The 27,080-nt window shown below is 44.0% G+C and overlaps 1 pseudogene; it reads right to left on the reverse strand.

The window, feature by feature from the left end:
* The window catches only part of LOC136710951 (receptor tyrosine-protein kinase erbB-4-like), a 361,050-nt pseudogene that overhangs the window by 133,297 nt on the left and 200,673 nt on the right, over nt 1-27,080 (reverse strand).

A 27,080-nucleotide genomic window follows, 5' to 3' on the forward strand; every position in this document is an offset into this window, starting at 1 on the left:
TAGAGAAAGAGATAGAGAGAGAGAGAGAGAGACAGAGAGAGAGATACAGAGAGAGAGAGAGAGAGATACAGAGAGAGAGAGAGAGAGAGAGAGAGAGAGAGAGGAGAGAGAGAGAAAAGAGAGAGAGAGACAGAGAGAGAGAGAGAGAGAGAGAGAGAGAGAGAGAGAGAGAGAGAGAGAGGTGATAAAAAAGGGAGGTAAAGAGAAAACGCGAGAGATAGCACTGACTCAGGGAGCTCCCAGTGTCCGCGTCCTGACCCAGTTGCAGCCTCCATTATGAACATGATCGATTGCCAACACTTACACCGCTAAACTGTTACACGCCGCACGGACCCTTATACACAGACCCCATACAAACACACAGACACACAATGGTTTACATGCATTATGAGGACGGTACATAGACATCTTCATTTTCATGGAGAACTGCTACTAACCTAACTCCCTAACACTTTCCCTTACACTAACTGTGACTTTAAAACATGTCCTCACCTTAAAATGGAATCATCCACACTGCAGAGGAATCACCTTGTGGTCTACAAAAGGATGATGAGTCCCCACAATGTAAATGTGTGTGCAGAGTTTGGTCCCCACATTACAACACTACAATGTTAGTGAAACCTGGTACACTCTCTCTCTCTCTCTCTCTCTCGCTCTCCCTCTCTCTCTCTCTCTCTCTCTCTCTCTCTCTCTCTCTCTCTCTCTCTCTCGAACACATTTTAAACATGCACACACAAACACACAAACACACACACACAAACACACACACACCAATATTTTTTGGGAGAGTGTAATTGGGACTTTTTTTGAGCTTGTGTACCTTTATTTGTCTGTGTCTGTCTCTGTGCATGTGTGTGTGTGTGTGTGTGTGTGTGTGTGTGTGTGTGCGTGCCCATGCATGAGTGGGTGTGGGGTACTGGAGAGAGCAGAGAGACGCGTTGCTTTTTGTGTAAACTGATTTGATTTGACAACAGGAAAGTGGTTGTCCCCTCTTTTCACCTTGTGAGGGGACAAAAGATAAAGGTACTGCTGGAGGGCTATTGTGTATGTGTGTGTGTGTGTGTGTGTGTGTGTGTGTGTCGGTGTGTGTGTGTGTGCGCCCCTCTTCCCCAGGGCCTTTTATTTCTCTGCTGGTGTTCCTCTGAGATAAGCACAAGCACCAATCCCCCTGCTCTTTATCTCCGTCGCTGGACCCTCGCGCCACGGTGTTCGTACAAGGCGACGAGGCGCTGTGATGGGAGGAAAGATGTCTCAGTTTCACTGGCTGGCAAAAGTTTAGAGACACCATGCCACTACACTGCTACATCTCCCTTAAGCCTAAGAAGCCACTGATTTGGTCTGCGGTAAGTTATCCTGGTTAACACTGTGAGCCGTTGTGTTCTGTCCGCAGGTGATTATCCTGGGTTATTTATTGAACATCATGTGCCAAACAGGACCAGCACCGAGCAGGTCTCAGCACTGCAGTGACCCAGACGTGGTGGTGGTGTGTTAGTGTGTGTTGCGCTGGTACAAGTGGATCAGACACAGCAGTGCTGCTGGAGTTTGATCACTGTGACAGCGTCTTATCAGTGACACTGAGGGTTTAAAAACTCCAGCAGCACCTGCTGTGTCTGATCCACTCGCACCAGTGCAACACACTGCTATAGTGCATTTTGACAGTACTCCTCTCAAAGTCACCTTCGGCTCCGGCAAGAAGAATGACGTCAGATTCTCCAAAAGGAGGAGACATGGAGTCACTAACGCAGAGGTGAAACTGAAGCATGGATGTTTACCCGTAATCTGAAATGTAATAATTCTACATATCAGGATGAATGATGTTATTTTAATGTGGTGGGAATGTTGCTGTGAAATGTGACGCCTCTCCTTCAACCCCAGGAGCTGGTGATCGATGAGTAATTCGGTCAGCAGATATGGATTTTAATCTGCCGCAGTAAACACACACACACACACACAAATAAACATGCACCTGCTTCTCATCTGGCTTCATCCATATCACCCAGAGAGAGAGAGAGACTGAGTGTGTGTGTGTGTGTGTGTGTGTGTGTGTGTGTGTGTGTGTGTTCACATGAGGGTACATGGTATCAGTTCATAACAGAACAGGCTATAATCTGTGTTTCTAAAAGCTACTTGTCACAGCAATGCACCATTTTCTCCGACAGAACAAATCACTTGAGAAGCAGAGAGCTTTTAACGTGGCCCTTTTAAGGTAATACACTCTGGGCCCAACGTTGCCAGGCTTTGGCACCAGTTTCAGAACACGCCTGTATGAAAGGCTTACACAAACCTATGTGTGCATACACCTGTTCACTCACACACACACACAGACACACACATTACTGTGCACTGATAGGCATAGTGTGGTTCACCTGCTACTGTCCCAAGTCTGGCCACTGATCTCCAGAAACAACAACACACCTGCGATATCCCTCCTCTCGACTGATACATATCTGCTTACGTAACTCTATCTGGACGTGGACAACAAGATCCGCCGCCTCTGATCAAGTCCGAATGTGGCTCAAGGGATCCAGTCATAATCAGATCACAATGCATCTGTGGGGTGTTTACATGTGGAACATTCAAAAGCCCCATTCGGATTGGATTCGATTTTCAGGGTGATGTAATAAAACATGGATCCGCTGTGATAAACCCCTCACATCAGGATGGCAATGAGACACCAGAGGACGTGCAAGTTTCTATTTCACGATTTATATTGTGTCATCACATGATCATGAGCGAGGCTCTAGTTCTTGAATTAAATAACATTATATTAATATAAAAGTAATGCTATATACTTTTGTAATCACTCATTTTGTGTGATCTCCGTCTGTGTAATCTCCATTTTCTCATTGATTTTATGTTCTCTGATAATGCAACCACAATTCCGGAGAACTTTTAACACCCACAATAAGTAATTGGTCAGTAACTCCTCCATTTTCATACAGTTTCAATGCTTGGAAAAAAGAAAATCAATAGAAACGCAGGCTCAGAGGCTAAATACGGTGCGCAGCAGTGCCCAAACTCCTAACAGTAGGTAATTATAAGCTTATGATCAGAGGTCTTTAGGGAAAAACATCGACAAGCTTGATTTGGACAGAAATAAAACTAATGAGGACCCTCCGTAAAAGAGAATTACATCAGGATGCCATGGAAATTTAACTTTGTGTGGATAGGGCTAAATCAGAACATGATTCAGTCTCCTAAAATGCGGATCGGTGCAGCATCTATACCGGTCCGTTGTGGTGAAGAGAGAGCTGAGCAGAAAAGCAAAGCTCTCGATTTACTGTACAATCTACGTCCCAACCCTCACCTATGGTCACGAGCTTTGTGTAGTGACCGAAAGAACGAGATCGCGGGTACAAGCGGCTGAACTGGGTTTTCTCCGCAGGGGGTCTGGACTCTCCCTTAGAGACAGGGTTAGGAGCTCGGACGTCCGGGAGAGGCTCAGAGTGGAGCCGCTGCTCCTCCACGTTGAGAGGAGCCAGTTGAGGTGGTTCGGGCGTCTGGTCCGGATGCCTCCTGGACACCTTCCTGGTGAGGTGTTCCGGGCATGTCCAACGGGGAGGAGGCCCGGGGCAGTCCAAGAACACGCTGGAGAGACTACATGTCTCGACTGGCCTGGGAACGCCTCGGTATACCCCCGGAGGAGCTGGAGGCGGTGGCTGGGGAGAGGGAGGTCTGGGTTTCTTTGCTTCGACTGCTTCCCCTGTGACCCGGACCCGGATAAGCGGTGGATAATGGATGGATGGATGGATGTTGGTGCAAAAATAACTAACTAAATAAATAAATAATAAAAACTCTTAAGTCATCAGCAGGTCTCTGAGTCAGCATGGATGTTATTGTTGATTCTGAACTCTGCACTGAGCCAGTGCAACTCTATTAACAGCGGCCACTCTCCCTGAGTAAAGAGCCACATCTAATTTGACTGCTATTTGGTCATCTGCTTACAAAGCTGCCTCAGCCAAAACTGAAAACACATTTTCTCTACATTAGAACACACCCCTAATAGAACACGTCACACACCGACACAAACCCCCTAGGGAGCTGCCACACAATAAGTTGAGCATTAATAAGAATAACAATAAACTGCCGTAACAGTTAAGGCTGACCAGGAAGTGTGCAGTAAACAAACCCGCACCTGTTTGCATGACTCCGCTGTTCCTTATCCGTGAGCCTCGTTGCTAGGACACAGTGGAAGGGTGCAGAGGAGGCCGCAGTGATTCATCAGACCTTAATGAAGATGTCAATCAGAGCTTTTAGCGCTGTTAGCGCTGCGTAGGAATGCTGTGGCCTGATAAAATAGCCTGCTCTCATTATCCTGAATGTGGCTAATCAGGCAAGACACGTACGGTTCCCTAAGTTTGATTTCTTTCTTAAATTTTAAATAGAGGCTAACGTGCACTGTACTGTACATCCAATTATTTGTAGAGGCCCATCGTAGATGCTGATGCTCAATGTTACACTCGCCACAGTTTGTACGCCTCAGAAAAGCATGGGGCCCTGTACATGAGCCTACAATCATCATCAGGGGATCGGTTTTACGTCTCAGACGAAGGACAGAACCATTTGTTCAGTACATTGTCCCTGTCACTGCACCCAGGCTTTAGGATCCACAGACCATAGGGACAGCGCCCCCTGTTGGCCCATGTAACACCACTTCCAGCTGTCCCCCAAGTTTCCTAGGAGGTCTAGCATCCAAGTACTGGCCCAAATCTGGTTGGCTTTGGTGGGTTTGTCCATTCTGGTGTTGAGGTGCTGTGGCTGCTGGCTAACTTTCACTGAACCTTCACTGATGCTGATTACACCTCTGCTCTGGGTTAATGAACACTGTTTCAGCCCTGGGTTCACTCCTCCCATTGGGACACTGCCTTGAAGGTTCTCCCTGTGTCTTTGTGGGCTTCCTATGGGTGATCCTGAGGATAGATTGGGTCCTGATTCCAGGTAGGTCCTGGATCCACTGTGACCCTAATCAGTGATTACTGGAGATGAATGAATGAGTGGATGAATGGTTAGAGAAGAATACACTATGAGTTTTTCTTGTTGCTCCTGTGCACAACTAAAACAGCACACATCAGACACCACTCATGTCCTGACAGAGTAGATTTGGGGTAAAGGGAGAGCCGGGGGGATTGCACCAATTTGATTTTTTGCCAAACTATCGCTTCAAGATGGAGGGCAGGAATCCAGGTGTCTTTTTTTATTTCCCCACTCCGCTGTGCTAAATGGAGGAGAGTGACAGGCGCAGAGATGGTCTTGCTGAAGGCCGGGGTGGGGGAGCGCAGGAAAATGTATCTGTCAGTCAAGCGCGAAAGGGCTTTAAACCTCTCAGTGGCAAAGAAACACACACATACACACACACACACACACACACACACACACACTTTTGCTCTTAGGCAAAAACATCACCACAAGGGACTCATGCATTTAGATTCTGTTGCTATGGCACACTTCCAGTTATCTCTGGTAACACTGTTTGCCCATTATACCTCCCCATCCCAACCCCCCAAAGACACACACACACACACACACACACACACACACACACACACACACACACACACACACACACACACACATTTCCCTGTTTCTTCTCCCCAGTTGCCATTCACCTCCCACTGACTCCTAAAGCAGTGTTTACTGTGATAGAGCTGGACAACAATAATCTTCCTTTTGGAGGAGGTGGGGGTGGGGGTGGGGGGGGGGGGGGGGGGGCGGGGGGGGGGGGGGGGGCACGACACACATCCTTAATTTTGTGCCACGACCCACTGCAGGTCTCTGGACTTTGAGGATGTGAAGCAGCACTGGCAATCGCCCAGAGGCAAACAAGGAGAGGTACCTGAGTGTGTTCAAGTGTGTGTGTGTGTGTGTGTGTGTGTGTGTGTGTGTGTGTAACATGGTACGGTATTTTACAGCTTTTCACACAGTTCAGTAAGAAAAAAACTTTTTATTTCTCTCTTTCTCTCTGTCTCTTGTCCATTATCTGACACTTTCTTTCTCCTCGTTCTGTTCTCTGTTCTTTTCTTGTCACTTTCACGCTCTCCTCCTCTAGCTTTTCCCCTTCTCTAGCTATTTCTTTCTGCTCTCTCTCCTATTTACCTTTCCTATCCATCCATTTCATCCCTCTCTCAAACATGTCCTCCCCTTTCTGTTCTTTCCCTTTCTCTCTATTTCTCATTCTGCATTTTTCCTCTCCCTCTCTAGCGTTTTGTTTTTGCTTTCTCTCTAATATCCCTCTATTGATTCGTCATTTTTCCCCTTTTCTACTCTTTCTTTTTACTTCAGGTCTTGTTATTCATTCTTTCTTTCTTTCTCTGTGTCAGATCCAGCTATCTGTTCTGTCGTTCTCCTTCACTTCTCTCTCTCTTTCTCTCTCTCTCTCTCTCTCTCTCTCTCTCTCTCTCTCTCTCTCTCTCTCTCTCTCTCTCTCTCTCTCAGTATTTATGTCCTTTATCACGTCAAATTAAAGTGATGGAAGTGAACTTGAGTGTTTGCTAATTGCGATTGTCAATCCGATGTGGCGAGGGCTGAGAGACGTGGGCTCGGAGCACTTCATCAGTCTTCATTAAAACTGAAGGGCGGAGGAAACGGCTCCCTGATCGCCGCTGATCGGACATGCCGCTGACCGGACACGTCTCAGACTCCACGCGCCGTTCCTGGAGACGCACGTCTCTCACAGGGCAACTGGTCCATTACAGGGCAGCGGGACCGAGAGGGAGAGAAAGATAGTGAGCTCTGCTGAAGGGATGAGCAGGGGGATGGGGAGTGGAGTGTGTGGAGACATAGAGGCTGACAGCGCTGTTTCAGCCACTCTGGTTTTAATGGCTGAAAAGCTTTAAACATCCCATACAGGAGAGTTAATAACTCTCCAGCAGATACAGCACATTTCTCCTTCACCTCCTCCAACAGAGACCCCTCCACTTTCCTCCTCCAGTCTCTCTGTGAATGAGACAGGGGGAACACTGAAAGGAAGGAAAGAAAGAAAGAAAGAAAGAAAGAAAGAAAGAAAGAAAGAAAGAAACACTAAAGCAAAAAAAATGTAAAAGTGAAGAAAGATAGAAATGAATAGAATGATAGACAAAGAAAATAAAGGATAAAAGAAAGTAACAAAGTACAACAGAAAGAAAGAAGGAAAGAAAAAGAAAGGAGATAGAAAGTGAAGCAAGAAAGAAAAAAATGTCAAAGTGAAAATAGAAAAAAAAGAAGCAAGAAATAAAGGACAAAAGAAAGAAAGAAAGAAAGAAAGAAACACTAAAGCAAAAAAAAAATGTAAAAGTGAAGAAAGAAAGAAAGAAAGAAAGAAAGGACACAATAAAGAAAAAAAGAATGTGAAACAAGAAGGACAAATGTATAAGTAAAGGAAAAAAAAGACAAAAAAAAGAAAGAAGACACAAGAAAGAAAGAGCAACAAAAAAGAAAGAAAGAAAGAAATAAAGGACAAAAGAAAGAAAGAAAGAAAGAAAGAAAGAAAGAAACACTAAAGCAAAAAAAATGTAAAAGTGAAGAAAGAAAGAAAGAAAGAAAGAAAGGACACAATAAAGAAAAAAAGAATGTGAAACAAGAAGGACAAATGTATAAGTAAAGGAAAAAAAAGACAAAAAAAAGAAAGAAGACACAAGAAAGAAAGAGCAACAAAAAAGAAAGAAAGAAAGAAAGAAAGAAAGAACGAAGAAAGAAAGAAAGAAAGAAGAAAGAAAGAAAGAAACAGTGAAGCAAAAAAAGGACAAATGAAAGAAATGAAAACAGAAAAGAAAGACAGAATGATACATTGAAAAAGGTAAAGGGAAAAAGAAAGAAAGAAAGAAACCAAAAAGAAAAACAGCAAAGAAAAGACAAAAAGGAAACAGTGAAGAAAGAAAAAAGGGCACTGTAAAGAGTAGAAAGATAAAAAAATATTGACAAAGAAAAAGTGTGAATATAGAAAGAAATAAGAAAGGAACCATGACTCAAAGAGATATGGAAACATCTCTCTCTCTCTCTCTCTCTCTCTCTCTCTCTTCCGAATCAGCACCTCATTGACCCCTGGTGCTGATTGGCCCTCTGGGATCAGTGTGGGGCCACCTCCAGGTCACCTTCAAGGCCCATCGGTGACGGCCCGCTTTAAACACCCTCCGTCTCTTCATTCCTCATACATTAACATTAATGCAGTCCTCATTACCACACACTCCTCAGCAGGAAGACTGGGTTCACTCTCTCACAGGTTAAACACACACATATCACCTCTATACACAACACAGACTCTACACTGACCACTTACTGACGGGTCCCTAGACTACATCCTTTACATTAGTTACAGCTTAAAGAGGCCTAGCATCCCACTATAAATAAGCTTTATTATTAATACAAGGCTAAATCCTGCATATATCTGTGCACTCCTGATTGAACACAGCCACTTCAGCTCAGTGTGCTGTTAGAGACCTGCTGATTGGTTGGATCAGGTCTTAGGAGCAGGGTGATATACTTAAGAAACTCATAGGACCCTGAGATCTTAACGTAATAAAGAAAGGCTTCTTTAGAGTGAAACAAAAGTGATCACAAGCCGAAAGAAATGAAGTTGTGGAGGGATTTTCATTTCAAAACTGATGCTCTGCGGCGTCTGGACAAACAAGATGATCAAAAAACTCGGGACATTCCGATACGGGAACTCTGGGCCGATGCCGATATCCACTATTACACACGTACATATCTGTTGATACCAATTCATCCATTCATAAAATACAGAAAGATAAGATTCCCCAGATTAACATTGTACATTAATAGAGCATCTAGTGTGGTAACCATTTATGGATTATTTCGATTGGTCCATTTGTCACAGAAGCCTAGTACTGTGTCCTATGGAGCTGTGTTATGATACAGGGCTGATTTACTCCAGCTCACCTTGGATCCAAGTAATTGGCCTGGTCCGGAGGGTAATGTGAGCACTATAAACACAATTAGATGACAACAGAAAAGAAAGCAGAGCATGGGGTGGATAGAGAGTTTAATTATCACTGGCTTCACATCCAGAGATTTTTCCGAATGGTGCGCTCCATTGAATCTAAGGCCAACACAAACAATACAACACACAACGGCTACTGCTGTTCCACTCTCTAAAGGAAACGACGACCCACCAGGGCCACGGCGTGGTTAATTACACAGAGTAAAGTGTGCTTTAATGACAAAAGGGTAGACGCCAGATTGTAATGCCATGTTGTGCACCTTATGTTTCAATTCTGTTTGAGTCAAACCCCAGGTCCTCTGTGCCTCTGTGGTGAGCTTCTCAAGGGGAAGTTTGTGTTGAAACACTCTCCCCCTGCATTAAAATGACGACAGAATGAGAGGATGATTGAGTCAAGCGTCCAACATTCACTGTAGGCCTCAGCCTCATTCTCGCCCCCAGAAGCAGTACATCACCTCTTCCCTTGCCCACTGCTGACATGTTTCTTTCAGTAAAACACTACTTTCTGCCTAGGATTTGGTCACAGGGGCAGCAGAGCATCTCTGCGTCTGTCAAAGAAAAGATCCGGAGAGATTTTTGTATTGTTTTTTATTTTTTTTATTATTATTTTTCTCTCTCCAACGCCCCCCAAAAAAACACTGGAAAATCATGGAGATCTGAATCTGGACACCACTGATATTGTCTGATGAGCGCTGTGTCTGTTGAGGTGAGAGATCAGTGCAGACATGTCTGATCCAGACAGAAGCAAAGCACAGAGGAGCTCCTTTACAAACAAGAAATTACTGCAGGACCCCTTTACTCCTGTCCAAATAGGGCTTTAGAGTTCAGGCCATAGGAGTTCAGAGAAAGTTCTGGAAAGAAGGAAAGAAAGAAACAACCATATAATGATTCTCTATTTACTGTTTTTGGTTCTCCTTTTTATATGTTTGTTATTTAGGGCGGCACGGTGACACAGCAGGTACTGTTACAGCAGGGTCCAGGGTCCTGGGGCAGTGGTGTTGAGCCCCACTCCAGGTGACTGTCTGTGTGTTCTCCCTGTGTCCGCATGGGTTTCCTCCCAGGGTCCAACAACACACGTTGGAGACCCTAAATGGTCCCTAGGTGTGAGTACGTTAGTCAATATGTGAGTGTGTGTCGCCCTGTGAAGGACTGGTGTCCCCTTCAGGGTGTGATCCTGCCCTGTGCCCAGTGATTGCGGATAGGCTCCGGACTCACCATGATCCTGAACTGAATAAGAACATTTTCTAATCAGAAAAAAAAGAAGGAAATGGTAGGTTTGAGTTTGCAGTAAATAAATAAATTAAAGTAAAGTAAAGTAAGTAAAATAGTGCAATAAATAAGTAAATAAAACAAAAATACAATAAACAAATTAATAGCTAGCTAGCTAACAGGCCTGAATACACTTCTGTATGCACTGTACATGAATCGCACGGCTCATCCTGAAAGGTGCCAGTAAAAAGAGCAGAACTACGCTCATAACCAGCACCGAATCAACTGCATTTGCCCTTTGCAAGCATTAAATGTCACCACATTTGAATATGACAAAAGTGAGAGGCTTGTGTAAGCGCTCCTACTTTCTTTCCTGGCATGTGGAATATCACAGTGACAGCTGAAGGACACAGACTCTTTAGCAAAGGCATGGCAGCTCTATGAGCCTGAGAGATCACTTCAGATCACTCAGTGGAGGACTATTCTTACAGCAGGTCCTTCACTCTCGCAGACACTGCTGCACACAGAGAGAGAGAGAGAGAGAGAGAGAGAGAGAGAGAGAGAGAGAGTTCTGGTTTCAGACAAAACCGGGCGCCATGGTAACAGTGTATCTTCTAATATTTCTTATCATCTCTCACTCCGGGCTCTTCTCTAATAGTCGCCCTAATGATGATGAGACGATAATGGAAATATTTACAGTTTCCGCCTGCAAATGATAGCAACTAATTAACCACACATCAGCTCATTAACTACTGAGTGGGGACGGAGTCGCAGCTTAATGTTCATCACTGCAGAGAGAAGAAATACAGGAGTGAGGGAGGGCTACAGAGAGGAGGGTCACTTCACGTGGGCTGGGGATCACACACACACACCCACACACACACACACACACACACACACACACACACACCAAAACCATGTATTTAACCAGGATCCAGAAAAAAAAAGAAAAAAAGAGAGTGAGATGAGAGAGAAAGAGAGAGAGATAGATATAGAGACACACAGAGAGAGAGAGATAGAGACAGAGAGAGAGAGAGAGAGAGAGAGAGAGAGAGAGAAAGAAAGAGAGCGAGAGTGAGATGAGAGAGAAAGAGAGAGAGATAGATATAGAGACACACAGAGAGAGAGAGAAAGAGAGTGAGAGAGAGATAAAGAGAGAGAGAGAGAGAGAGAGAGAGAGAGAGTGAGAGAGAGAGAAAGAGAACAATAGAGAAAGACAGAGCGAGAGAAAGAGAGATAGATATAGACAGAGAGAGAGAGATAAAGAGAGAGAGAGAGAGAGAGAGAGAGAGAGAGAGAGAGAAAGAGAGAGAGAGTGAAAGAGAGAGAGACAGAGAGAGAGAGAAATATAGGGATGTTAAGGATCTGGAATTACAGATTTTAATCTTATGGAGGGTTTAATTCATCATCCCTGGAGGCAGTTGTGGAGAAGGGCTGCATCAGATCTGCTCTGGAGGCAGCCATCAATCTCTCAGGACTATCTTTAAAATATAACAGCAGCCCATCTCAATCACTCTAGAGAGAGACAGCAAACAGGTGGAGGAATCTCTCTCTCACTCCCCCTCTTTCTCTTTCTCTCTCTCTACATATCTCTCTCTCTCTCTCTCTGTGCCTTCAGCCTCTCCTTCTCTTTCTCCACAAGGTGAAACTTTTCCCCAAACAGCGCCCAAAGAGCCTCAGGGAAGCGTGTTATTAATGTTCTTTAAAAATACTAATAATCTTACCCGAAATACACGCTCCACTCAGGCCCCCTCCCCCAGATGTTTGGCGCCGTGCTCAAATAGCACGTTCAATTAACCTGTGCTAAACTGCCAGCCTCCTGACAAAAGGAGACCTCAGTCTCAGCCGCTACACTGCGTTATTTCCTGAATCTTGCTCAAGCTTTAGATGGGTGACTGTCTGTGAGGAGTGTGGTGTGTTCTCCCTGTGTCCGCGTGGGTTTCCTCCGGGTGACTGTCTGTGAGGAGTGTGGTGTGTTCTCCCTGTGTCCGCGTGGATTTCCTCCGGGTGACTGTCTGTGAGGAGTGTGGTGTGTTCTCCCTGTGTCTGCGTGGGTTTCCTCTGGGTGACTGTCTGTGAGGAGTGTGGTGTGTTCTCTCTGTGTCCGCCTGGGTTTCCTCCGGGTGACTGTCTGTGAGGAGTTGGTGTGTTCTCTCTGTGTCCACGTGGGTTTCCTCCTAGTGCTCCGGTTTCCTCCCACAGTCCAAAAACACACATTGGTAGGTGTATTGGCGACTCAAAAGTGTCCGTAGGTGTGAGTGTGTGAGTGAATGTGTGTGTGAGTCTGTGTTGCCCTGTGAAGGACTGGCGCCCCCTCCAGGGTGTATTCCCTGCCTTGTGCCCAATGATTCCAGGTAGGCTCTGGACCCATTGCGACCCTGAACTGGATAAGGGTTACAGATAATGAATGAATGAATGAATGAATGAATAAAAAGAAAGAGTTTGAGAGAGAGGAGGGGAAAGGGGATCAAAGTAGAAGGTGCAAAGGAAGAGAGAGAATGAACTCTGAGCAGCCCGAGACAGAAACTGAACTGTGACAAAAAATCCCATCTACCCTGTAGCTCCAGGAATTTCTCTTAAGAGAACAGTCCCAACTCTGTGGCCATGTTTGCAACACCTCTGGTCAGTTGTTTCCACACATACAACCCTCTGAACACAAAACCTTTAAACCCAAACCCTTTAAACCCTAACTGCACATCAAGAGGTTCTATATAGAGGTTACCCTCTGCAACCTAGAGTCCACAGCTCTAAAACAGTCGGCGCTCCATTCCTCCATCATGCTGCGATTTAGAGGCCAGTCTGTAATCAGCCTCACTTTATGAACTCCACTAAACTCCCCTAAACCACAGCCCCATCAGCCAATTACCTCTGTAGGGGGCCAGTACGACTTTACTCTCACTCAGCGCCCCCGCCCACCGCCTGGGGGTCGCTATGTTGTTTGCCGTGGCAGGGGGTAAGAGGATATTTTCATCACTGTTGTTTGGCTCGGGGCGGGGTAAAGGGGGCTGTGGAGTGGAGGATGTCAGTAAACGCTCAGTGTTGGGTTGGGAAATGTACCGCTTCCGTGATGCGTCCTAGCACCACTGTGTTTTAAAATGATTCCATACAGAAAATGGTATTCAAGAACAAAATGCATGAGTTAAACTTCCATTTACAAACATATTCACTCATGCACGTTTGAGCCCTGGGGAAGCGAGCGAAACAAAACACATTCGCTGGAAATAATGAAGACAGTCTGGTGTTTATAGATGATTTTATGCTTGAACTAGCATTAGCAACAGTTTGGTTGGTTGGATTATACACACTGCAATGCTATGGCTTTCAGTTTAAGAAGCCCACCGGAGTTAACTCTCCTCAGGCTTACTACCATTTTACACCATGAGCAATATGTGACATTGATGAGGCCCATTTTTTTTCACATGCGATTGGATTCTGATTCAGTTTTGATTGGCTAATACTTCAGTATTCTGATTGGTTAATACATAGAAATTAGTTGGTTATCTGTTGTAGTGTTGGCGATGTTACCACGTTAATGTGTGTGATTCATCTACAAACTGTATCACGTTCATTTTTTTAAAACAGAAATGAATAATTTTACCAAATGTAGCCACAACTTCCTCCAATAAGGAATTAGCTTCACAGAGCCCAGATATATTAACCGTGTCATTAATATATCGATGTAAACACATCGTCAATATTGTTGAGTTCAGAAGGTAGATTATATAATATTTTATGCTGAAATATTTATCCACATTGATCTGATAATTATCTCTCGCTCTTAACTTCTTAGAATTTATTTTGTAATTTTTTATTTTGATTTATTTTTTTATTAATTAATTAATTAATTTAATCAAATAATCTGTGGGTTCGATTCCCGCTCCGGGTGACTGTCTGTGAGGAGTGTGGTGTGTTCTCCATGTGTCTGCGTGGGTTTCCTCTGGGTGACTGTCTGTGAGGAGTGTGGTGTGTTCTCTCCGTGTCTGCGTGGGTTTCCTCTGGGTGACTGTCTGTGAGGAGTGTGGTGTGTTCTCCCTGTGTCTGCGTGGGTTTCCTCCGGGTGACTGTCTGTGTGGAGTGTGGTGTGTTCTCCCTGTGTCTGCGTGGGTTTCCTCCGGGTGACTGTCTGTGAGGAGTGTGGTGTGTTCTCCCTGTGTCTGCGTGGGTTTCCTCCGGGTGACTGTCTGTGAGGAGTGTGGTGTGTTCTCCCTGTGTCTGCGTGGGTTTCCTCCGGGTGACTGTCTGTGAGGAGTGTGGTGTGTTCTCCCCGTGTCTGCGTGGGTTTCCTCTGGGTGACTGTCTGTGAGGAGTGTGGTGTGTTCTCCCTGTGTCTGCGTGGGTTTCCTCCGGGTGCTCTGGTTTCCTCCCACAGTCCAAAAACACACGTTAGTAGGTGGATTGGCGACTCAAAAGTGTCCGTAGGTGTGAGTGTGTGAGTGAATGTGTGTGTGTCTGTGTTGCCCTGTGAAGGACTGGCGCCCCCTCCAGGGTGTATTCCCGCCTTGCACCCAATGATTCCAGGTAGGCTCTGGACCCACCGCGACCCTGAACTGGATAAGGGTTACAGATAAGGAATGAATGAATGAATAAATGATTTATTACCGAATGTCATTGTGATTAACATAGTTCCATTTATTAATAGATCAACACCACTAGTTATATGATATTCTGCCAAACTAAATAACATTTTCAAGGTTTCACTCACTCACACAGTCACTCACACACTCACCAATGGACAGTGACACACACTCACCCAGTCACTCACACACACACACTTGTGGACAATTCGGTTCACAGCCCAGCTATCGGTGGTTCTGTGGTAAGAAGCTGACCAATGATACAGGGCTAGAGAAGAGATAACAGGAACTGTGCTTCCACAACCGGGGATAAAGTCTCTAACGGTACAGCGGCAAGGTTACGCATCGGTGGGTTTTGGTCAGTCAATGCTCTCTGATAGAGAGTCCAGTGTCCAGTAAAATGCCCATGTGGGAAACAGTGTGGAACTGTAGCTATTTCCGTCTCTCGTCTCTCTCTGATCGTATTCTACTCCAAAAAAAAACACAAACCGATGGAGAGAACAAGTCTCTTCATGGCAGCCCTGTCGCATCCTATTACCTTTAGCAGCATGGAGTTAGCCACTGTGTCAGATAATATGCGGAAATCTAATCTAATGTGAAATTGAGCTTGTATACTTTCATGTCTGGTATGGAACTCTTTGCCCAGAGCTTTTCCTCTCAAAGTGTTTGCAGTCTCCCATCCTTAAATGAAAATCATGCATGACTTCCACCTTCCACTGAGAACAGTGTGTAACTATGTCCCCGAGAAATCCTGCTGTGACATAAAGTCTCAATTAATGGAGTGACCACAGGGAGACATCTCACCAGAAAAGATCCCAAATCACACAGAATCGTGCCGAGTGAATTTCCTTGGGAGGCAATCACCCTGACAAGGTCAAAAACCTGGAGTGATTAAAGAATGAAAAGATGAGAGAGATGGTAAGAGTTTCACTGAGGACCAAAATGACCCCGTGTGGGGCTCCCAAGTGGCACAAATGTCTATGAATTCCTAGATTCATTCTCTCTTTCTCTTTCTTTCTCTCTCTCTCAGACTAGTGGAGTTTTCCACTGCATGGGACCTAATCTACTCGATTCTACATGAGTTTTGGTGTCTGGTTGGATTTCCTGAAATGGATTTCTTAAAGGGAACCGCCACTTTGAGAACCACAACTATGGTGATATTCATATGTTGTTGTTTAGAGACTAGCTATGTGCATCAGTTCAGGCAGGTGAGTAGAGGTTTTTCATTCCTAGTTGCAGTGTCCAGCTCTCACTGGATTCTTTCTTTTCATTGGCCACCGAACCAAGGAGCATTTGAGCCTCTTCAATAGATCATGGCCTAGTTTTATGAGCTGATGTTGTGAGCCCAAGGGGGGAAACAAATTTGAGCTCTGCTGTAGCTTGAAGATTCGGAGATGACATTTTTGCTGCATGTCTGCATTTTGTCATGATTGACAGTTCTCTCTGTCCAATCAGTGCTTTCCAAGGTTTACACATCATGGTTTAGTCCATACCCAGCTCACTTGAAACCATAAGTGATCAAGTATTAAAAAAGGACCCAGTTCCAAATAATATGTACCAAATTTGCCAAAAATTGAAAAGTAAAAAAGTCGAGTCGAGTACGTACCATACAGTGGGAAAACACCATTAGTGTTCTCCTCCAGGTGTGGTGAACTGTCCAGTAATGTTGTGTTAGCAAGTGTACAAAAGAAAATCTCATTACCATCACATTATCTGTGGACGCACACTCTTCAAATAGATGCTAGTAACTGGTTTTGGAGCCTTTTCAAACAACCACTCCTGGTTCATCTATGAATTGTTCCTTAACACTAGGTGTTTCACCTTGTCACATCCATGTGTTGATGTTTATACGCTAAATGATGATCAACATCAGTCAAAGAATCAATCCTATTCAAGCTGTAGGTGAGCGACTGAGTGGTGGGTGGAAATAGAGGTGGCGACTAACAGCTTATATATAGATCTGTACATAATGAATGAATGGTTTAAACAATGGCTAGAGGGGGATTTTAATAAATAAATAATCAAGAAATGTCAAACATCAGGTCTTTTATTAGATGGAGGTGTTTTAAAGCATATATGAAAAAGCATTAATATGCTAAGTTCATTGTTGCTAACATCGATATCAGCATCTTTAAATCATCTAAACCCAAACTTGCATATACTTTTGGATACAGTAAAAACAGAACAAATCAATGCACATTCTTTTGCAGCACTTTTCCTTTAATGGATCTTGAAGCTACTTCATTTTTATGTTAATTCTAGTTGAATACAAAGATGGTTGGCACTTGTTGCCCATAAGAAATGCATAGATAGAAATGCTTATTTTAAAATCATTTATTTGTTTCTAAAAGGTGTATTCCAACATTTTTAACAATTGTTGAAATGCAAGATACAAATTAGTTTTTTTAACTCATAAATATGGCAAGATGTGAAAAAGCAATGTGTTTCATGTTGTTTTTTGGTCTGTTTTTTGACAAAAGAGCAGGAAAATGTTTGAATTTCTAATTACGATTACGTTACACAAAAATGCTTTTAAACTTTAATCTCGTACGCCTAATAATAAGTGCCTGAAAATCACAGTGTGTAGTAACTGACCAATACTGTCAGTGACTAACATGGCCAGCAAAGAAAAATCAGTCTGAAAAGCTCTAGAGAACCAAAAGCGGCCTTTTGGCATTTTTATTGTTGAGGAAACAAACAATCAACAACAACAAAAATCTCTCAGAAAGCTTTCAACAAAGCCAATTTCAACCCTTCCCAGCAGCGGCACTGCCCTCCTCACTGGAGCCCAGTTGATTCCACCCACCACAGTTTTGGTAATCAGCAAATGAGCTGAATCAGGAGAGTAACCCTTGCTGGGCTTCCTGAGGACTAAGCTCAGGAGCCATAGGGGTAATGCTTCCATGATTGCTGAAATGCATAAAGGGAATCATAGCCTTTCAATCTGAAACCTCCCTCCGTTTATACTTTCAGCTCCTGAAAACTGACCTCAGCTTTGTGGATATCGCTGTGGGAGCTGGCAGCCTCCAGCCAAGGAGCCGGGCTGTTAGCAACTCAGCTAGAATTACAGCCCAGTGGGACTGCAGCGTTTCCCCTATCCACTCGAATCAATTGGAGGTAGCTGGTGACGGCTGAGTAAAAACCAGCCATCCAGTGACTGTGGTCAGAAAGGCAGGTCAGAAAGGGGTTGCCAGCCATGTCCAAACATACACCAGACAACCAACAGCCTTTTTCTCTTTCTCCAACCCCCCCTCCCTTTTTTTTCTTTTCTCTTCAGCATTTCCAGAGGAAAGGGTCCCTGACCTTCTGATGCCCCATTACTTCTCGATGGTTTCCCATGAGCTGACATGAGAGCAAGGAGAAAAGCCCAGCAGGATCCTAGAGAGGTCAAACCCCAAATTATCTCAAACACACCTCAAGAAGAAGTCCCACTTCACGGTGGGATCAGAGTGGGCTCATTTTTGCTCCATTTCTACTCTAAATGCCCATTGACAAGCATTGATTATAGGAATGCTAGGGCTTTAAAAATAAATAAATACATTAAATAGATCATTTGAGTGAAACAAATGGCACCTTATTCTTAAATATTCTCCATTCTAGTCATATATTCGTCATAAGATTAGTTCGGATGAAGATACAATTAGCTTCCTGATTCAATTTTCACTTCCACCTTAAAGGACCCAGCAATACTTCTGCTTTTTAGCTACATTTGTGCTGTTTATAAGGAGCCAGAATGAAATTGCTGCACTATTTAAGGTGGAACACAAAAGTCAGATAAGAAGCTTCATCCTCATGCAGATATTTTCAATCTCTATGTCTCTAAAATGGCTGCGCTGTCACACAGTGAGGCCACAAGCCGACGGATTATTTTTATCAACATACTGCTCGATAACCACATCTGGAGGGGCTAGACCCAATGGCCCTAAATGCACAAACATCTCTGTTTAATATCATACATTTCTGGCATGCTCCCATGAGTTATTACACTGCCCAACATCACAGTGTTTAAAGGTTCAGGGTAAGTTCTGTTACAGAGCATGGAATCTGAAGAGCCACACTTGAGAACTGAGTAACTTTTTTTTAAGTTAACATTAACTATATTTAAAGTCAGTGCACTCCCTGTAGAGGGTGTGTTTATGTAACATGTCGTCTGACCCAGCGGTGCAGTGGTGGACGTGTACACATGAGTGTTTCTGTGTAGAAGCTCCAGTTCCTACCCTGAGGAAGGAGAGGTCCCGGCTCCGGTCGATGCTGGTGATCTCCAGGTTCCCCATCACCACCTCGCAGTTCTCATAGTATTTACGCAGTGTCCGATACTGCTGCTCCAGGTCAGACAGAGTGCTCAGTTTATTCTCCGTCCCAGTGCACACTGGAGAGAAAGAGAGAGAGAGAGAGAGAGAGAGAGAGAGAGAGAGAGAAAGAATTGTTATTATATAGTGACACAGGCTTTTGAAATCCTAATTCATCCAACAGACCTCCACCCTCAGAGAAGACTGGACAAGCAATTAAACAAATTTCCACCAATCAAATACCCCCACCCCCCACCCCAGTCTTAACTCTTTCATTCCTTCATTCTTCCTTCCTCCATCTATCTCCCTTTCCCTTTCACTCATCTTCTCTCATCTTCCCCTTCATTATCCCATAAAGAAGTGAGAGAGTAAACAGACAATATACAGTAGATATGAAAACAAACAGGCAAACAAACACACACTGCTATTCAAGGTGGTTGATTCCATGGAAACAAACAAGCTCTTGTTCAAACACCACCCTCCGAGCCCTTATTAGAATAACATACTCTCCAGGAGGCCCACCGTTTCAGTAAAGGACATAGGATGGAGGGGATCGGGAGAGCGGACAGGTCAGGTGCGGGACCTGGGAGATTTCAATAATCGTTAGCATGCATTAGAGGGAGGGTGGTATTATACAGCTCGGTTAGTGGTAATAAACAGTTATTGCACCCTCGGGGATTCGCCGCTGATATTACAGGGAAAGTGTGGGATAGAAAGCCATGAAGGGGGCGGAGGGGGAGGGGGGAGGGCATATCCTTATATTAACACCGCCAACAATTCAGACATTCCAATAAAGCCGACTCTGTCAAAACTAAGGGAAATAAAAATACTGTAAAACGCACAAACGGAGTATGGACTGCAATCTAGGGCTCATATACGGCCAAAAGTTTGTGAATCGAGGATATAAATAAGAGCTTTGACTCTTCTAAGAAAGCTCCATACCAGATATATGAACATTTCTGTGAATATTTGATGACATTCTGCAAAAAAAGAGCATCAGTAACTCACCCCAAATGTACCGAGTATGCTCCATCACTCCAGAGAACACAACACAGGGGGCTTTAAGGCTTGTTCACACAGAGTCTGATTTTTATGGAGGAGCAAATTCACATCAGGTTTTGAAAAGGAACACGTATAATAATGGTGCCTTTCACAGAGACCAAAACTGACAGACTGCGAAGGCATACAGATGCATTCAAATTAGGCCGACCAATCAGAGCTCCGTTGTCATGGTTGCAGACCAAACAAATGGGTATCAAGGTGGTGGCGGAACGGCTCGTCTTGTTCATAGCAGAACGCAAATGTTACTGAAGAACAACGCACTGACTATAAAAATGCAGAGGTTAAGGAAAATATAATGAGAGGAGCAAGACGCAGAAGAGCCTCAGACGCCGCACTGACTTACAGAAAGACCTTCAGAACGGGTTTTTATACACCTTTAGACCCCAAACGATGAGCTGCGACTCCATGCTGTGGTCTTTTCTTGTAGAAGGGGGTGAGCCCAGTGTGCATTGTTTAGTGGCAGTTCTCAAAAGTAAAATGACAAATTCATTGTCGATGCTGCTACTGAAGGAAACAATTCTTCCATCTCTTATATATATATATATATATATATATATATATATATATATATATATATATATAAAAAATCAAGTAATAATAATAATAATAATAATAATAATAAAACAAAATTATATATGTATATAATTTTATTAGTTTTTTTTTTATTTTAACTCATTCATTCATTCATTATCTGCAACCCTTTTCCAGTTCAGGGTCGCGGGGGTCCAGAGCCTACTTGGAATCAGTGGGCGCAAGGCGGGAATACACACTGGAGAGGGCGCCAGTCCTTCACAGGGCAACACAGACACACACACACACCTACGGACACTTTTGAGTCGCCAATCCACCTACCAACGTGTGTTTTTGGATTGTGGGAGGAAACCCGAGAGAGAACACACCACACTCCTCACAGACAGTCACCTGGAGGAAACCCACGCAGACACAGAGAGAACACACCACACTCCTCACAGACAGTCACCCGGAGGAAACCCACGCAGACACAGGGAGAACACACCACACTCCTCACACACAGTCACCCGGAGGAAACCCACGCAGACACAGAGAGAACACGCCACACTCCTCACAGACAGTCACCTGGAGGAAACCCACGCAGACACAGAGAGAACACACCACACTCCTCACAGACAGTCACCCGGAGGAAACCCACGCAGACACAGGGAGAACACACCACACTCCTCACACACAGTCACCCGGAGGAAACCCACGCAGACACAGAGAGAACACACCACACTCCTCACAGACAGTCACCCGGAGGAAACCCACGCAGACACAGGGAGAACACACCACACTCCTCACAGACAGTCACCTGGAGGAAATCCACGCAGACACAGAGAGAACACACCACACTCCTCACAGACAGTCACCCGGAGGAAACCCACGCAGACACAGAGAGAACACACCACACTCCTCACAGACAGTCACCCGGAGGAAACCCACGCAGACACGGGGATAACACACCAACTCCTCACAGACCCACAGGCCCCTGGAACTGTGTGACTGCGACACTACCTGCTGCTCCACCATGCCGCCCTTTATATTTAATTATTAAATAAATAAAACTTAATTCAAATGTCACTTCACTTATTTTTTTTTTCTTTGTTTTAAATCAAACATTTTTTTAAACCATTATGACCATTAATAATGAGACCAAAACACTAGGCTTTAAAATCATAGCCAGATGTGAGAAATCTGTCACACTGTGACTTGAGCAGAACACGGAAACAAAGACCAAAACACAACAGAAAGACACGGAGACCAAGACTAACACAACAAAAGCGCACTGACCTAATAAACACATTGACAAAAATGCAGAGGCAGAATGTTACACCCCTCCAGCTGACACATGGCATTTAACTTAGTGTCCTTAGTGTCCGCTGTGGAGCACTTCATTTCTATTCTGTTGAGATAAAGCAGTATTACATGTGTATATGACATAAAGTTTCATCACCAAGAAATCCAGCTTAGGCCAATGCTTCCTTATGTAGGACCACCACAAAACCCCCATGTGACCCATATGTGCACAGAGGCAGTTGTTTAGAGCCATGTTTCATTACTTCATCTCTATTTCAGGAAAGACAGAGTGAGAGAAAGAGGTATCTCCTGCACCGAGGTCCAGAGCTCCAGACGTGGAGATGTCAGAGTAGCTCTGACAGCTTTATTTCCAGCCCCTTATTCTCTTCCTCTTTGTCTGGGCTTTGGATTTCATTTTTTTAACTTCCTCCTCTTGTGGATTTTCATTTCAGAAATGATGGATTGGGGCAATGAATCACAAATAGGAATTTTATATTACATTTAATTAATGAGAAGATTATGAGCCTCGGGTAAGACGAGGGAAAAGAGGGGGTGGGGTGTGTGTGTGTGTGCACATGCGTGCATGTGCGAGTGTTAAACAAAGTGGCACTCGCAACACACAGTATGTGGTGAAGGCATTAATCATTTCATTAGCGGATGGGAGCTTTCCCCCCTAAATCCCACAGCAGCCAAAACTTCAGAGTCACAACAAGGAGTCCGGATGAAACTCCGGACTGAGTCTGGAACGGAAAATGACATGTGGTTTCTATGAGTTCAACAAGGTTCTTTGGTTCTACCATCTTAGCTTTCACTGGAAGTCATTGTAAAAAGACTTTATACCACGTCTCTATTGGCCCATTCATCATAAAGCTTCCTCGGTGTGAAGGACAGCTTCCGTTTTCAACTGTAGTAAACTACAAATCCACAAAAAATGGAGATACATGTTTGTATTTGGACAGGGACTATATCAGGAAGAGAGACAGACGAATGAGAGAACACTCCGAATACTTTTATTCTCCTTGTCATGGTGGGAGAGCACATTGTTCCCTCGTCCCACTCCTAATCGAAAGATAATGGCAGAGACATTTTTTCTCACCTTCCTCCATGAAGTGTGACCTTACACTTTCTCTATCACTCCGTTTCCCCTCTCCTGACTTCTGCTGAACGATTAGAAAGAAACAGATCACCAGAGAATGAAGGAAGGAGTCTCACGCTTTCTACGAGTTTGATTTTCATGTGTTGCAGTGGGCGGAGAAACCACAGAGGAGAAGAATCCAATCTGACTGTAAATATCACAAAAGAAACAGAGCCCCTCCATTTCAGTCCGATTTTTATTAACATTACTTTATAAAAATATTACTTTCTGTAGTATAAATATGCCCGGTGGAATCACACACTTGAGCAACACAGGCTTCTGTTAGGCAAATTCGATTCATAACCCACCACGCAAAATGGCTTCATCAGCCAAGCGTGCTGGTTTTATTGAAGGCCGATAAAGCCGGGCTGGACTCTCATGGGCTGCCGGACCAGCGGCAATGGAGAGAAAAGGTCATGCCAATAGCTAGTGACTCACTAAATTAAATAAAGTTGCAAATGTCACTTGCGCAAAGTAAACACTGCTGGAACTTCCTCTTTCGGACCGTGATCAGCGGCGAAACGGAGATCTGTGATGTGTAACTGGAACTCGAACAGAGTACACTGGTGCAGAAATGTATTTGGCCATTGTGGAGGTCATAGATTGGGCCATTATTACACCTAAACATGTGCAGGATCCTTTTCTGATCACTGATTTGGGTCAGAGCCAGTACGTTTTAAATCTGGAGCAGGAGGATCCTGAGAGAGAGAACCCAGTCTGAACAACATGGGGATTATGTAAGATTAGCCTAAAGTGGCTTCATTTTCAGTTTTTGTTTCTGTTAACTGAAGTATAAATGGAGATGCACCCACATCTGGTGTGTGTGTGTGTGTGTGTGTGTGTGTGTGTATGTGAGTGTTTTTTTTAGCTGACACCACAGTATGTCTAAAACAGATGTTTTGCCTTAGTAATAGTAGCAGTAGTATTACTAGTTTTAGTAGTAGTATTAGTAAACTACTAGTAGTAAAGATGCAGTAGCTGTGGAAATGTACTAAAGTTGTAGTACTAGCAGTAACAGTAGTAATAACAGTAGTAGTGATTATATAATACTAGGAGTAGTAGAAATCTAGTAGTGGTAGAAGTATGTCACGCCCTCGTCCTGTCATGTCTGTTTTCCCGGCCATGTGCTCACTCTCAGCACATGGCTCTGTTTGTTGTTACCCTAGTCCCGCCTTTGTCCTGCCTCCTCGTCTGTGTCTCATTTGTACGCTGTCCTTGTTATCTGTCTCAGGTGTGTCTCGTTTGTGTTAAGTATTTAAGTCCCCTTGTATCACTTCCTTCTGGTCGAACATTTCACCTTTGTTTTGATCTTTCCCAGTCGTGTTGTTTCTCCTTTGTACTCTTTCAAGTCTGTCGTGTTCTCAAGTCTGTCTGTCTCTGTAGTTTCCCCGTCATTGTTTTCCACGTCGTCGATTCATTTTGTCGTTTCATTTCCTTTGTCGTTGTTTCGTTTTGTAGTCTGTATTGTATGGTTTTGTTTTGTTTAATTAAAAGTTTGTTGTGTTTTAGCGAGTGCGTCCGCCTCTGTCAGTCCGCCCCGTGATCCCTGACAAAGTAGCAGAATTGTAATTGCAGTAGACATAGTAACATAGTCATAGTAATAGTAATAATGTAGCAGTATTTGTAGCAGTAGTCATAGTATGTATATAGAGTATATATAGAGTATTAGAGTATGCACATTGATGTAAATGCATTTTATCACTGTTCATTTTGGTTGATTGTCTGTGTTGGTGGTATACTCAATGATATAAGAAACTATTCCTCAATAAGTTCATTTCTGTTTAATGCCAGCGCTGCATTTGAGATGGTACCATCTCAAAGAAACATCTGTTCAGAAAATGGTAAACTGCAGTGTGCTTAGGGCACTAATGTGAAAATGTAGTGCTCATGGCTGGAACCAAGACACTGCGTCAGTTCTGTGTCCCCTCAGCTCTATTACAGTGCATTAGCAATATTTGTGTACAGAAAAAGTCCTGATTATGGCACCTCTCGGGTGATTAAAAGCCATCTGCTGAAGGGCTAAACGATAATAATAACAGCTCTGATTACATCTTTATGTGTCGATGCCACGGTGCAGTGGCCATGCCCTCTAAAACCTCCCTACACCCCCACCCCCATCACCCTGCCCACTCCATATGGCACAGGCTAACATTAGCATTGGAAGGACGCTTCCATTGGCCAGGGACATCCATGCAAACACACTGGGCATATAGCTGGCCATACGTTCAGGGCAGCAGGGGCATTCAAAGCGGAGTGCTTTTGAGCTGTACTTTATGACCACGGGAGATGGGGCAGTTCCTGACAGGTTAAATGACCTGGTAACTGATATTCAAAATACAAAAACACAGTGTAAAACAATTGGTTTGAAAGACATCATGTTTATGATGTCACAACCATGAACATTTTCATATTATATTACAGTTCTACAGTGGTATATAAGGGTTGCAGGTGACAACACTGTATAGTAGCCGCCATGTTGAGTACATGCTTGTTACTCATAAACACACAATAATTATGGCAGATAAAACATTATCCTCCAATAATCTGTTCCACTTTCAGAGTGCATTAATCACAAGATCAAGTTATTTATCATATAATGTGGAGAAATAGAATGAGACAAAACAATATGTGACTTGTGTTTGTGAAGAAATACACTGAAGTCTAACATGCTAACAGTATTCCATTAGATCTTGTGACAAAAATGCTAATACGGCTAATAGATGATTACAGTCTATTTCTTCTCAATATTCTTTCACTTCCCTGATGCAAAGAGGCAGAGATAAATCTATCCATCCTTCCCATCTGTTTACAGTAGTACTGCACTCTGAAACGTCACTGCAACCCATGTATACCCTTCCATCCAAGCTGAAGTTATGAGTAATGCTGTTACTGCAGACAATCTGTAGCACAGTTATTGTGGATTTGAACGTTAAAATGTGGTGCTGTTCTATGACACCCAGGAAGAAACTCAATCATGATCTACAAAAGAACTTTCTAATTTTTTCCCCCCTGTATATTTTATCCTGAAGTGCTTCTTTAATGAGCTACAGTACTGAGACACCTACAAGGACAGACATCATTTGCATATACAAGTGTTGAAGGCACCGTCTCTTTAATGATAATCGATGCTGAAAAGAAACTATATGAATATTATACATACAAAAAAATGCAAGACCCCTTTAGAAAATGGGCCTTTTATGGTGGCAAAGAGATGGAAGGGAATAAAACAGAAGGCAGACCACAGCCTTTAGGACAATACACCTCTTTGGAATTATCAACTGCAGCTTTATGGTGCTGTAGATCAGACGCTTAAGCAGGAGATGGATGCTGGAGGGGCTGGAGGGGCTGGAGGGACTTCTGTTATCGCTGCTCTGGGGGCACCGATAAAGGTAGACTGGCTCTATTTCCAGCAGCAGGGAAGGTTTTATAAGGCAGAGGTTTACAAACACACCCAGATACTCCTCTGTCCACTGTTCCTGACGACTGGTTTTCTGATGGAGTATCCATATAATCGCTGTGGACACAGGTCAGCACGCCAACCCTGGCAGCAAAAGTAGCCACAGTACTCTATCTTTATGTTTCTCTCTCTCTCTCTCTCTCTCTCTCTCTCTCTCTCTCTCTCTCCTTGTCTAGTACCATGCCAATACCTGTGCTCACCAATCACGAGTTAGTGGACACTTCAGGCCACTCTCAACACCACAGAAATCACACTGACCACATCCCACAATTCATTAGTCCTAAACCCACTCAGCCTCTGCTCGGCCCCAGACCACCACAGCGACATCCAAAAAAGAAGAGAACGCCATCCTAGGTCTGAACTCACTTCTAAGACACCTGATCCAGCCCCGGAAGGGGTCTGAAGGGACTGAGCCCTGGGTTTAACTCAGCTGAGCTGGGGGATTTGAAGAAGGACAGGGAGAGGGAGCTGTAACCAAAAGGTTTGGTCTGATCCCACTGGCACATGAAGAATGTAATATTACAGCTCTGCAGTGTTCCCCGACTGACTGTGTGTAAGAACTGGGATTGTTTACAGTACCTGACTTTTACAGCTGTATTGATTTAACTCT

Source organism: Hoplias malabaricus, chromosome 12 (assembly GCF_029633855.1).
Source record: "Hoplias malabaricus isolate fHopMal1 chromosome 12, fHopMal1.hap1, whole genome shotgun sequence".
NCBI lineage: Eukaryota > Metazoa > Chordata > Actinopteri > Characiformes > Erythrinidae > Hoplias > Hoplias malabaricus.